Raw genomic sequence first — 14,951 nt, forward strand, 5'->3', positions numbered from 1 at the left:
TTTTAAATGGTGTTATACATTACATACGTGAAGAGACACACTATACATTACATAAATGAATAGACACAAATCAATTTAAAAAAAAAATCATCAGTCATAAGATTAGAACCTATGACAGTCTAACTCCAAATTTGCTGGATATGAGCACCATCCCATTGAGCAATGCAGTCTTCTTTGGACAATAAGGTACTTTGTTATAGATTTAAGCCATTATGATGCAAAATGTAATATACTTAAAACAATCTATTGGGTTTTACTATCAAGTCCATTGAAACACTAGAATGTAACGGCTTTTAAAGTGTATTAAGCATTACATAAGTGAAGAGACACACTATGCATTTCATATGTGAAGAGATACATAGCAATATGCAAATAATACATATCTGTTATAGGATTAGAACCTATTGATTCCTAATAGTTGCTAGTCACTATTTAGCATTGCAAGTCACTTAAGAAAGAATTGCTTTCCAGTCAAATCATGTGGTTCCAAAGCACAAAAAGTTATTTATGTAAAGAAAAAGTTACACGATGAAAGATTTAACAAATAGAGTAAAAAGTGATAAAATAGTACAAGCCGCACTAGGTCCAGTATACAGTCATCAATCCAGAAGCCTGTGGTCATTAAAGAGGATGTCTGAACACTGGAATTGGGACACAGTTTATATACCTTACAGAGTTCAGAGTTAACAAAGGGACAAGTTGACAAGTTTCCATTGGTTCTTGCTTCTGGATTATCTGGTCATTGCTCAGTTCATATGGTATCATCAGGGGTATGGCTTAGTCCTCAAACGGTCACATTGTGTAGTTAACAACTGGTTAAAACTAGCTACAACACTGCATATAGATAATAACATTCTATGCAATAACTCCCTATCATCCATAACTAGCGGATGCAAGATGCAACTTCTTTGCTGATAGGAATGGAAGTCTGCAAATAAACAGGGATTTAGTATGATACCAAGCATGACATGTCCACTATATTCTAAACCTTAGATCTCACTTAAGTACATAGTGTGTCATAATTATTAGTTAAAAATACCTTTAATAACTCTGGTTATTAACTATTGTGAATGGGAACCATTTTACACATATGCATTCGCTTATGTGCGTCTGTGCAATGGAATAGGAAATGTTCGTATTTATATATGTGAATACACATGTGAGCATCTATGTGTATGCATGTGGATACACATACCAGCATCTATGTGGATGCATATATACATTTAGGTGTGTGCATTATGTGCATCAGTGTATGTGTGTGGTGGATTCGCATTTGTGCACATTGGATTGCGCTGATGCAAAGTAGATTCCAATTTGCTCCTCATCAGACCATAGACAACTAGATTATCAGATAATAATTGCAAGCGATCATATCCAATTATTTGACTTCGACAGTCCACCCTTTGATAGCACACATAAAACTAACACATTATATTCAACCTTTTTAGTCATGCATAATAAATGAGTATTAAATGTTCTAAATGGTATGACACAACTCAGTCATTGAACCATTAATTTCAGGAAAGGGTGAAACAACCTTTATACACCATCTGCAGATCTATAGGGGACCATTGGTAGGATGTGGCACCTCATCGAACCTGTAAAGGAAGCTGGGGGGGGAATTGAGACTACACTATCTATGATGTTTAAAGGAACATTTACAATATATTTTATTATGCATAACCAAACCTATTCACATGTTATTATCTGATGGTATATTCAAATTCAGGATTGTAATGCAGTTCTTTATCAACCTTAGAACCTATACCACCATCACTCACCACCATCATGATTTAATTTTCACGGTTTACCTTGGTGGTACATTTTCCACCCTTTGTCACAGTAAGAACACATCTGACACATAAACCAATTACTAAAATGACAACAAGTATAAGAATAAGGAGCAATTGTTTTATCGCTCTCTCCTCCAACTCCACTCCATCGACATCACTATCGGCCTCCCTCTCCATCATCTGTCCTCCGTCCCAGAAACAGGAAATCCCAAAACATATAAGGATGAGGAGAACCCTGGAAGGATGTAAAGACACAAACACAGCCCACCACTCCATTGCTGGAATAGTAGTCTGCACATGTCTCTGGCTCAGGTGTTTCACTGCTGTCTCTAGCTCTCCTGGAACAAGCTCACAATCGACAGGTCCTTGTTATCTGTCTTGACTCCGCCTTGTACCTCCTTCAGATGGTTGACCTTTGTGCAGTGAGTGGAATGGTCCCAGGTATCTCTTTCTGCTACTTTCAAAGATGTTATACTCATCATCAACACCTGATATGGACCTTCCCACCGATCTGTCAAACAACCTGAGCATAAGAAATTTCAGATCATAACATATTCTCCAGGTTCAAGATCATGTTTGTTTCTGGCATATCAGGTGACAACATTTTTAATTTCTGTTGCTGATGTTTCAGCTGTTTACTAATTTTTATAAGATATTTCACAGTAACCTCATTATTACTCTTCAAATCACCCTGTGGACTTATAATCAAATTAGGTTGTCTCCCAAACAGTATCTCAGAGGGGGACAGATTAAGAGGAGATCTAGGAGTGGTTCTGATGCTATGGAGGATGAGTGGTAAGGCTTCTGGCCATCCTAATCCAGTTTCAACCATGATCTTACTCAGTTTATTCTTAATAGTACCATTCACTTTCTCCACTTTGGCACTGGCTTGCGGTCGGTAGGGGGTGTGAAGTCTACTATTGATACCCATAAGCTTACACATGTTCTGGAAAACATCACCAGTGAAATGAGTACCCCTATCACTTTCTATGATTCTAGAGATATCGTATCAGAATGCAATTTCCTGAACAATCTTTTTAGCAGTAAAAACAGCAGTATTAGTGGCAGCTGGATATGCCTCTAACCAATTAGAAAATACATCTGTACAAACTAATACATACTTGCATACTTGAGTTTCCCGCAAGGTGGTAATTGGATGAAGTCAATTTGTATTACTTGAAAAGGACAGTCTGTCAGAGGGATATGGGATGGCTCGGTGGGGATTGTCTTCCCGACATTTTTCCTCAAGCAAGTCAGACAGGATAATGCTCTCTTTCTAGCTTGAGAAGAAAATCCTGGTGCACACCAAAATGCTCTGACCAACTTGCACATACCTTTTTTTCCCAGGTGAGTCAGACCATGGGCTGCCTCAGCCAAGCTTGGGTAGTATGCCTTGGGAGCAACAGGCCTACCTTTCCATCTCTGCAGAGTCTGGAGGACTCCTGAACAAATCCCTTCGATCTCTAGATTGCCTGTAGGGAACACAAATTTTGCATTTCAATTAGTTTCTGGGTGTCTATTGTCTAGAAGACCATCACTTTATCAGTTGTTATGTTAATGCGTAACCCTGCTGCCCAGTTGGCAGATTCATTTACTTGGTTATTGCCCATTGGTTTTTTGCATGTTTGGGCTTTACACTTGATGACAGCTACTGCCTTTAATAGCTGGATTGCTGTCAGAAGTCCTTTTATGTGATGTGAGTGTGTGACTGGTGTGCCTGCTGCGGTCATAAAATTCCTAAGATGCCAAAGTGCCTCATTATCATGTACTACCTCGAAGGCATACCTAGAGTCAGTGTATATATTAGCTGATTTACCTTCTGCCAACTCACACGCTCTCCTTAATGTCACCAGTTCAGCCACCTGTGCTGAGTGAGGTGGACCAAGTGGTTCAGCTTCTACAACATCCTTGTCATTTACAACAGCATAACCTGTGCATAATTCTCCTGTGTCTGTCTGTCTATGATAACTCCCATCCATGTAAAACGTCAAATCTACATTTTCTAATGGCGTGTCACGTATGTTTGGTTTTGCAGTAAAGGTCTGATTCAAATACTCCATACAATCATGTCTGTCAGTATACCTGCAAAACTCACCTTCAACCAGAAACTCACCTTCCTCCACCTTTTGTGCATCTTGAGGCACATATGGTAAGTATGTTGTTGGATTTAACGTATTGCACCATTTAATGGTAATATTTGCAGGTGCCATTAGAGCTAGTTCCCATTTCGTGAACCTTACTGACGAGACATGTCTGGTTTGGGCAGATTTTAACAAAGCAGATACTGCATGCGGTGTATAGACAGTTGTATCATGCCCTAATACTACATCCTCGCTCTTATTTACCAGAAGAGCAGTCGCAGCTACACTTCTTAAACACATTGGGAGTGATATTGCTACAGTGCCCAATTGTGCACTATAGTATGCTACAGGTCTACTGGCATCACCATGTTCTATGTGAGGACACCTGCTACGCAGCCATCAGCTGCCGTACAATATTTCTCAAAGGGTTTTTCATAATCTGGTATTCCCAAGGTAGGTGCTCTTGTCAGACTATCCTTAAGGTTAAGGAAAGCCTGCTCTGTCTCCTCAGTGTGTGTGACACAGTCGGGTTTTGAGGGTGAAACTAATTCCTGCAATGGTAATGCCAAAATAGGAAAACCTGGGATCCACATCCTGCAGTATCCACACATACCCAAGAAGGTACAGATCTGCTGCTGGTTTTGCAGCAATGTCATGGTCTGTATGGCCTGAATTCTGTCTGTTGTCAAGTGTAGTAGCCCCTGGGTTAGACAGTGTGACAAGTATTTAACATTGGTCTGGCATGGCTGTAATTTGTCCTTTGCAACTTTGTGCCCTGTTTGTGAGAAATGAAGTAACAACAGTTTTGTATAATTTAAAAATGAGATAAATGAATCAAAGCACAACAACAAATCATCTACAAATTGGATGAGGACAGACCCATTGCTTAGTTAAAAAGATTGCAAACAGTCATGTAAGGCCTGAGAGAAAATACTGGGGCTATCTATGAAACCCTGGGGCAATCATGTCCATGTATATTGTTCCCCTCTGTAGGAAAAAGCAAATAGATATTGGCAGTCAGGGTGAAGAGGAACAGAGAAGAAAGCAGAACATAGATCAATGACAATGAAGTGGGTTGCAGATGGTGGAATCTGCATGAGGAAGACAGCTGGATTGGGCACTACGGGGAATTGGCTTTCAACAACTTTGTTAACCCCCCTAAGATCCTGTACTAATCTATTGCCCCTACCCCCAGCCTTCTTCCCTGGAAAAATGGGACTATTAGCTGGACTGCTGTACAAATTAAATCTCATTTTGCAGTAACCTTTCAAATATGGGATACACCCCTAGCTCCACCTCTGGCTTTAATAGGTACTGAAGGATTTTTTGGAGCCTCCCTACCACTCTTCAAGTTAACCATTACAGGAGATACTGTACATTTGTCATCAATCCAGTGTCCTGTCCATCTTTGGTCCAGAGTGAATGTAATAACATTTATTTTACCTGAGATGGACTTTGTTCTAGCACGGCAGAGTGCAACATTAACCTTTGTGGTGTATCCAAGATATCCTGTACCTCATGCACAACCTTTTCCAGTATATCTAGGTACATACCATCAGAGGTACAGTATATAACACATCCCATTTTACACAGCAAATCCCTTCCCAGCAGGTTAGTAGGAGCTGATGCTGCCCAGAGAAAGGAATGCTTGGTTTGCAGTGGCCTGATAGTAACTTCTGCAGATCTGGTTAGAGGGTAATGCTGTACCCTCCCCGTTACTGCCATTGCTGATATGGTTTTGTTAGTAACCTGTAAATTAAATGGAGAATTTATTACTGATCTGGTTGCCCATGTATCTACAAGAAAAGTGTGTTTAATACCAGATATATCAACTGTAATTGTAGGTTCTTCCCTAGTATTCTCAGTTAACCTGACTGGCTGTAGACTACAGGTATGACCTGACCCCTAGCATTGACTATCATTCTCCAGTAGAGTGTTTGCTATCACTATGTGAGCAGGTAACTGTTGAAACCCTTCTGAATCTTGTGAGTGCCCTCTCTGTGTGTATCTAGATGTTCCCTTCCTAGGTGGCCCCTGATTTCTCAGTTTACAATCCCTCTTTATGTGTCCCTCTTTGTTACAATTATAACACCTTACTGTATAACTCCATTGTTGGTATGTGTTGTAAGACTGTGGCTGTGTATGTGATCCCTCTAGAGCCTGAATGCTCACTGCCATTAACTTCTCACTTAGTACCTCTTTCTTCCTGCCAATGTTCTGGTCATGTTCTATGGCTGACTCTCTAAGTGCATCTACAGTAATTTCTCTCAAGTTAGGTAGAGAGGTTTGCACTCTGGTTTTTAGTTTGTCTTTGAGACCATCCATTAGCAACATTACAGTTACTTCCCTGTGGTGTACATCATCCTTTATATCTGCTATCCCAGTGTACTGGGTTATTGCTAGCAGTGCTCTGGCAAAATAGTCTGCTGCAGATTCACTATCATTCTGTTTAATAGTGAAAATTTTGCTCCAGTGCACTACCACTGGAAAGTATATAGCCAACTGTGTGATTATATGCTTTATATTCACCTGATATCCTCATCCATTAAGGATTCAACCTCCTCCAATGTACAATCCTTAATAAACTTTTGTACATCAGTATTGGAAGGAAGACAGGCCCTTAACACCACTCGCCAATCCTTATTGGTTGGTTTGTGAGCATTACCTAAATCTTTAACAAATTTCTGGCATTTGGCTAACTGTTTCCTAGGGTCTGGGAAGTCTGACATAATTGAATGTAATTCTGCTCTCGTCCATGGACAGTGCATTTCTACATTCCTGATAGGAATTACACCTTCTTTGTCTGGTTTCCCATTGAGAACTGCAATTGTACGGACAGGATGCATACTTACCACCTCACTATGTTCAGGAATTGCTGGACTTACTGTTTCAGTACTAAAAAGGTTCCCCCTCCTACTATGTTCTCCACTACTCTCACCAATTTCAGCTGCTGCCCCTGCTGGTTGGGTCGCTGCCTTTCCTTTTCTCTGTGGAATATCTAGCAAATTAACAGCTTGGGCAATGGCTGAAATTACAATAGGTTATCTTCTACATTTACATTTTCCTTGAGATGACTAAAACAGGGTATAGGTTACTTGTTACAATTATTGTATTATTTTTAGTATCGGCTGTACTTCCACCTGTGGCCGCATAAGGCGGTGGAGGTGCGCATGCACTATCTTCTTTATGCACAGTGATGCTACCTTGCAGCGTGTGTACACTGCCGGGCGGCATCTTGCTTTGCAGCATGAGTACGCTGTTTTGTGGCATGCTACTATGCCACATGTGTGCGCTACTTTGTGGCGTGAACACGCTACTTTGCTGCGTGTGCACGCTGCCTAGCAGTGTGGGTTCGCTGCTTTGTGACACACATACACCACCATGCCATGTGTTCCCCTCGTGCTGCCATAACTTTAAACAATCATCATACTTTACTCTTTTCATCAAAGATTCAACTAAGCACATGTTATCTCTAGCTATATTTAGTACCTCCAAATTGAAACTGCCAACTTTGGGAAAGGGTTTCACACATCCCTTGGTCATCTTGACCCATATGTCGCAGTACACGGTTGTGTACGTGCCATATTTCTCATTCATTATATACCTTGCCAGCCCGGTCAGTACATTCATAAGCAGCATCTCATCGACCATCCCTAGCGACAGCTTAGCACCCATCTGGGACAACGCTTTGGATACTTTCGCTAGAGATTTCGACTGGTGACCGAATTACAACAAGCTGCGTCCACTCACTTCCATCCACTCTCTACAAACGACATCTAAGCATTATTTTGTCAGTTCTACACAATGAGGAAACAAAATCTAGCCTATGCTATACTTCTGCTTTCCAGACGAATTATACCAAGCTTCGTCTGTCGCTTCCTACTTTGAGTTACTCTCCATTGGTAGAATTTAAGTATTCCTCACCCTTGCCAGTGATTTTCTCCACCACAACCAATTCAACAATCACAGTTTTACACAACCATGTGGTCTGATCACATTGCCCAGAGACGCTAACCTATCAATGGACTTTGCGATTACAATTGGAAGTCGACCGAGAAACAAGCTCCGGTTTCTCGCCCAATTATACCTGCTGTGTTTACTGCTTCAGCTTGCTCTATCCGCCTCTTGGACACCTTAGCCAGGCCCTGTCTATTACCAACTGTTCAACAATCAAAAAACCTTTTCCGTTTTTTCCTTTATCACACCACGAACATACGTTCACATTCACATACCTTTGTTTTCTGGCCAGAAAAATGCTTTCCCCTTGGCAGTACCTATTCAGGGGATTTTAATAAGTGATACAAGACTATCTATTACAACGATTGTTTAAACATGCGGCAGTAATACAGGGAAGATGCATACGCTATATGCGAATTTCCTATTGCAGTGCAAAGTGACAAAAAAAGAAACAGACTTTTCTTTCTTGTCCCTGGATTCTAATCAGCGCTCCTTAGATCACCCAAAAATGGATATTCGATTTCACAACACCGTGTGCAAAACAGGCTTAAAACACATTGCGTCCTTACCCGTATGTCACGCATCCACCCTTTGTTGAGGAATCGAAATCCGGTCGCTTTGAGTAATTTCCAGTAGCGTGACTTCAAGGCCAAGCCCCCATCTATTGATTCCTATTAGTCACTAGTCGCTATTTAGCGTTGCAAGTCACTTAAGAAAGAATTGCTTTCCAGTCCAATCGTATGGTTCCAAAGCACAAAAAGTTATTTATGTAAAGAAAAAGTAACACGATGAAATATTTAACAATTAGAGTAAAAAAGCAATAAAATAGTACAAGCCGATACATACGCATGCGCACTGGTCCCAGTATACATTCATCAATCCAGAAACCTGTGGTCATCAAAGAGGATGTCTGAACACTGGAACCGGGACACAGCTTATATACCTTACAGAGTTCAGAGTTAACAAAGGAATTAGTTGACAAGTTTCCATTGGTTCTTGCTTCTGGATTATCTGGTCATTGGTCGGTTCATACAGTGTCATCAGGGGTATGGCTTAGTCCTCAAACGGTCACATTGTGTAGTTTCCCACCGAACTGGTTAAAACTAGCTACAACACTGCATATAGATAATAACATTCTATGCAATAACTCCCTATCATCATAACTAGCGGATGCAAGAGGCGACTTCTTTGCCAATAGGAATGGAAGTCTGCAAATAAAGAGTATTTAGTGTGACACCAAACATGACATGTCCACTATATTCTAAACCTTAGATCTCACTTAAGTACATATTGCATCATAATTATTAGTTTAAAATACCTTTAATAACTCTGGTTATTAACTATTGTGAATGGGAACCATTTTACACATATACGTTCTCTTATGTGAGTCTGTGCATTGGAATCGGAAATGTTTGTATGTATGTGAATATGCATGTGAGCATCTATGTGTACGCATGTGGATACACATACGAGCGTCTATGTGGATGCATATATGTTTATGTGTGTGCGTTATGTGCATCAGTGTATGTGTGTGGTGGATTCGCATTTGTGCGCATCGGATTGCGCCGATGCAAAGTAGCGTACAATTTACTCTTCATCAGACCATAGACGACTAGATCATCAGATAATATTTGCAAGTGATCATATCCAATTATTTGACTTCAACAAACCTATGACTCTCCAACTGCAAAGCAATAGGACATGCACACTTGCCCATTGAGCCACATGGTCTTCTTTGGATAAACATGTACTTTGTCATAGATTTAAGCCATTATGCTGCAAAATTTAATATACTTAAAAAACAATCCATAGGGTTTTCCTATTTAGTCCATTGAAACACTAGAATGTTACTGCTTTTTAAGCGTACTATGCATTACATAATTGAAGAGACACAAATCAATTTAAAAAAAATCGCATCTGTCATAAGATTAAAACATATGACCATCCCACTCGAAATATGCTGGACATGCGCACCAGCCCATTGAGCCATGCGATCTTCTGTGGACAATTTTACTTTGTCATAGATTTAAGCCATTATGATGCAAAAATTAATATACTTAAAAAACAATCGATTTTTACTATAAAGTCCATTAAAACACTAGAATTTTACTGCTTGTAAAGGGTACTATGCATTACATAAGTGAAGATACACAAAGCAATATGCAAAAATATACCTGTTATAGGATTAGAACCTATGACTGTACAACTCCAAATCTTTAGGACATGGGCACTAGCCCACTGAGCCATGTAGTCTTTTTTGGGCAAACGGGTACTTTTTCATAGATATAAGCTATTATGATGCAAAATGTAATATACTTAAAAAACAATATATAGCGTTTTACTATCAAGTCCACAATGTTTTTTTGAATAAAACACTGTGCTACCACTTAAAGTAAAAAACCTTCCAATGAACTGCGCAAACGTCAATTGGATACACAAATATAATTGTTAATAATATGTGTTGGATTAATAAAGAAAGGCTTCCTTGAAAAATAAAAAGTTTATTCACAATTTTCTAATTAATACATATATCAATTAAAATGCTTGTTTAAAATGCAATAATGATACAATTTGTAATGCTTAACATTTGGCCACTGTAATAAGCATAATAGATACAAGATTGATACTTGTTTGCTCACCAGTTGGTTATAGCAATTTTATTAATATACAAAGTCTCGTTCCAAGATAATCTTTCAATATTACTTTGATAATTGGAATATTATGCTCACCAGCTTGGATTTACCAAATATCACGGAGTTCCCAAAGGCAATCTGTTTTCCTGATATATTAGCAAGTGTGCTTAATTCCTTGTAAGCCGCTAAGTGGGAGGCCTGCAGTACCTCTCACCTGTCTGTGTAAAGTCGGCAATACGGACAGACTGCTACACTGTATCAGCTAAATGTCCCGTACTCACAGTGCTCTTTTCCCTTGCATCTCAGCTCACCGTGGGTGGATATGTACACCACGTGTGTAACGGCTTGGTGTCTCCAACACTTGCGGCTTGGTATCTCCGACCCTCTCTCCAGTTGTTGTGCGTCTGGCTAATCTCCTCACCTCTGAGCACTGAGGGTGGTATCCTTGATCTACGCATTTCGCTCTTGTCCAAGAGCTTTTTCAAGTTCTTGAAAAAGCTCTTGGACAAGAGCAAAATGAGTAGATCAAGGACACGACCTATATTTTATTTTTTGCTGTATTCCAAGACGGATTTACCAATTTATACTCCACTGATTTCACCGGGAGCCAACTTCAGCATGAGACTCACAGCGCGAGGCCAACAGTGAGACCGTGTATTGTGCCTTCCAGCGAGTGCAGCGCGCTGGACACACCTCCCCACCCTCAGTGCTCAGAGAGAGGGTCGAAGACGCCAAGCCGTTACACACGTGGTGTACATATCCTCCTGCGGTGAGCTGAGACGCAAGGGAAAAGAGCACTGTGATTATTGGACATTCAGCTGATACAGTGTACCACTCTGTCCATATTGCCGACTTTACACAAACAGGTAGGTACTGCAGGCCTCCCACTTAGTGGCATACAAGGAATTAAGCACACTTGCTAATATTTCAGGAAAACAGATAGCCTCTGGGAACTCCGTGATATTTGGTAAATCCAAGCTGGTGAGCATAATATTCCTATTATCAAAGTAATATTGAAAGATTATCTTGGAACAAAACATTGTATATTCATAAAATTGCTATAACCAACTGGTGAGCAAACAAGTATCAATCTTGTATCTATTATACTTATTACAGTGGCCAAATGTTAAACATTACGAATTGTATCATTATAGCATTTTAAACAAGCATTTTAATTGATATATGTATTACTTAGAAAATTGTGAATACATTTTTTATTTTTCAAGGAAGCCTTTCTTTATCAATCCAACACATATTATGAACAAATTATATTTGTGTATCCAATTGACGTTTGCTCAGTTCGTTAGAAGGGTTTTTTGTTATGCAGATTGTTATGCCAGACAGGTGCTGGCTATATGAACTAGCAGCAGTGTCAAAACCTGTTAGTATCAATCAAGCTTAGTCTCCACTATATTTGCACCAGGATATCAGTTTCCAGTGGTTACAGATTTTTCTTTTTTGTCTTCTACCACTTATAGTGTCAAAATATATTTTTTATACAGTATGCTACTATTTACACTATAACCATTTTTTTATGAATATGCTTTGCTACCACTTATAGTGTCCCAATATTATTTATAAATACACTGAATTTCCATTTACAGTACCATTTACAGTGTCACAATATTATTTTATTCTGAATATTATACTGTGCTACCACTTAGAGTCACAATATTTTTTATAATTATTATAATGTGCTACCACTTAGTGTCACAATGTTTTTAATGAATATTCAACTGCACTACCACTTAGTGTCACAATATTTTTTTATGAATAATACATTGCACTACTTCTTGCAATATCACAATTTTTATTAAAGAATTTACTACACTGCTTGTAACAGTGTCACAATATTTTTTATTAATAAACTGCACTACCACTTAGTGTCAAAATACTTTAAATCAATAATAAACTGTGCTACCACTAACAGTGTCACAATTTTACCACTTGCAGTGTCACAATATTTTTTATAAATGCACTGTGCTACCACTTATAGTATCACTATATTTTTTATGAATTCACTACACTGCTTGTTACAGTGGCACAATATTTTTTATGAATAAACTGCGCTACCACTTAAAGTGTCAAAATACTTAATATGAATTTAACACTGCGCTACCACTTACATTTTCACAACATATTTTATAAATTTTAAACTGCACTACTAACTATAGTGTCACAATATTTTATTAATAAAAATATACTGCATTTCCATTAAGTGTCAAAATTTTTATTTTTATGAATAATACTTTGCACTGCAAATTGCAGTATCAGCATATTTGTTCTGTTTAAATCATGCTATAACTTAGTGCCACAACATTTTTGATGAATATTACACTGCACTACCGCTTATAGTAGCACAATGCTTTTAATTAATATTAGACTATGCTGTTCGTTATATCACCACATTTTTTTAATACACTGTACTACCACTTAGTGTCATAATATTTTTTAAAAATAATACACTGCACTACCACTTAGTGTCAATTTTTTTATGAATACACTACGCTTTTACTTAGTGTCACAATTATTTTATGAATACAATGTGTTAACACTTAGTGTCAACATATTTTTTTAACACACTATGCTACTACTTACAGTCACAATATTTTTTTATGAATAATACACTGCGCTATTACAGTTTTACAATATATTTTAATACACTGTGCTACCACTTAAAGTGTCACAATATTTCTTATTAATACACTGTTACCACTTACAGTGTCTCATTAATTTTTAGGAATATTACACTGAATTTCTACTTACAGTGTAAAATAATTATTTGAATAAAAAACTATAGTTTCAATAACAGTATCATAATATTTTTTGGAATAATACACTGCGTTTCCACTTATAGTGTCACAATCTGCTCTACCATTAACATAATCAGAATATTTTGTTATGAATACACTAGGCCACAACTTATTGTCACAATATTTTTTATGAATAAAACACTGCACTACCACATATAGTATCACAATACTTTTTATGAATATTAAACTGTGATATCTCTTAGTGTCACAATATTTTTTATGAATAATATACTGCACTACCACTTATAGTTTCAGAATATGTTTAATGAATAATACACTGCAGTTTCAATAACAGTGTCATAATATTTTATGAATAACACACTGTGTTTCCACTTAGTGTCACAATATTTTTTATGAATAATAATCTGCACTACCACTTATAGTATCAAAATATTTTTTATAAATATACTGTAGTACTACTTAGTCACAATATTTTTTATAAATATTATACAACGCTACCATTTAAAGTGTTACAATATTTTTTAAAATATTCTACACTAGCACTTACAGTGTCACATTGATATTTAGGAATATTATACTGCATTTCCATACATAGTGTCACAATAATTTATTGAATAATAAACTGCAGTTTCAATAATACTGTCACAATATTTTTTTGAATAATACACTGCGTTTTCTCTTATAGTGTCACAATATTTTTTATGAATAATACTCTGCAGTACCACTATTATACTGTACTATATTATTATACTGCACTACCACTTAGAGTTTAATTTTTTTAATGAATAATATAGTACAGTTTTAATAACAGTGTCACAATATTTTTTTTAATAATATACTGCATTTCTACTTTGTGTCAATATTTTTTGTGAATAATACTGTGCACTACCACTTAGTGTCCAAATATTTTTATAAATATACTGCAGTACCACTTAGTGTCACAATATTTTTTATAAATATTATACTGCACTATCATTTAAAGTGTCACAATATTTTTTAATGAATAATATACTGCAGTTTTTGTTACAGTGTCACAATATTTTTTTATGAATAATATACTACAGTTTCACTTAGTGTCCCAATTTTGTTTTATAAATGCACTGTGCTACCACTTACAGTATCACTATATTTTTTATGAATTCACTTCACTGCTTGTAAGTGTCACAATATGTTTTATGAATAAACTGCGCTACCACTTAGAGTGTCAAAATACTTAATATGAATTAAACACTGCGCTACCACTTACATTGTCACAACATGTTTTATAAATTTTAAACTGTGCTACTAACTAACTTAGTGTCACAATATTTATTAATAAAAATATACTGCATTTCCATTAAGTATCAAAAATTTTTATTTTATGAATAATACTTTGCACTAGAAATTGTAGTGTCAGCATATTTGTTCTGATTAAATCATGCTATAACTTAGTGTCACAACATTTTTGATGTATGTTTCACTGCGCTACACAAAATAGTAGCACAATGCTTTTAATTAATAAATACACTATGCTGTTCATTATATCATCACATTTTTTAATACAGGGGTACTACAACTTACAGTGTCACAATATTTTTAAGAATAATACACTGCATAACCACTTACAGTGTCTCAATTTCTTTATGAATACACTACGCTTTTAGTTTTACAATTATTTTATGAATACAATATGCCACCACTTACAGTGTCAACCATTTTTTTAACACACTATGC

At 37.1% G+C, this 14,951-nt stretch overlaps 1 pseudogene; it reads right to left on the reverse strand.

Annotated features, from left to right (window-relative positions):
- Window positions 1-883: 883 nt before the first annotated feature.
- Window positions 884-6,720, reverse strand: LOC148504038 (uncharacterized; annotated as a pseudogene).
- Between the last annotated feature and the right edge of the window lie 8,231 nt (window positions 6,721-14,951).

This window comes from Taudactylus pleione, unplaced genomic scaffold (assembly GCF_031769625.1).
Source record: "Taudactylus pleione unplaced genomic scaffold, aTauple2 ptg000471l, whole genome shotgun sequence".
NCBI classification, from domain to species: Eukaryota; Metazoa; Chordata; class Amphibia; order Anura; family Myobatrachidae; genus Taudactylus; species Taudactylus pleione.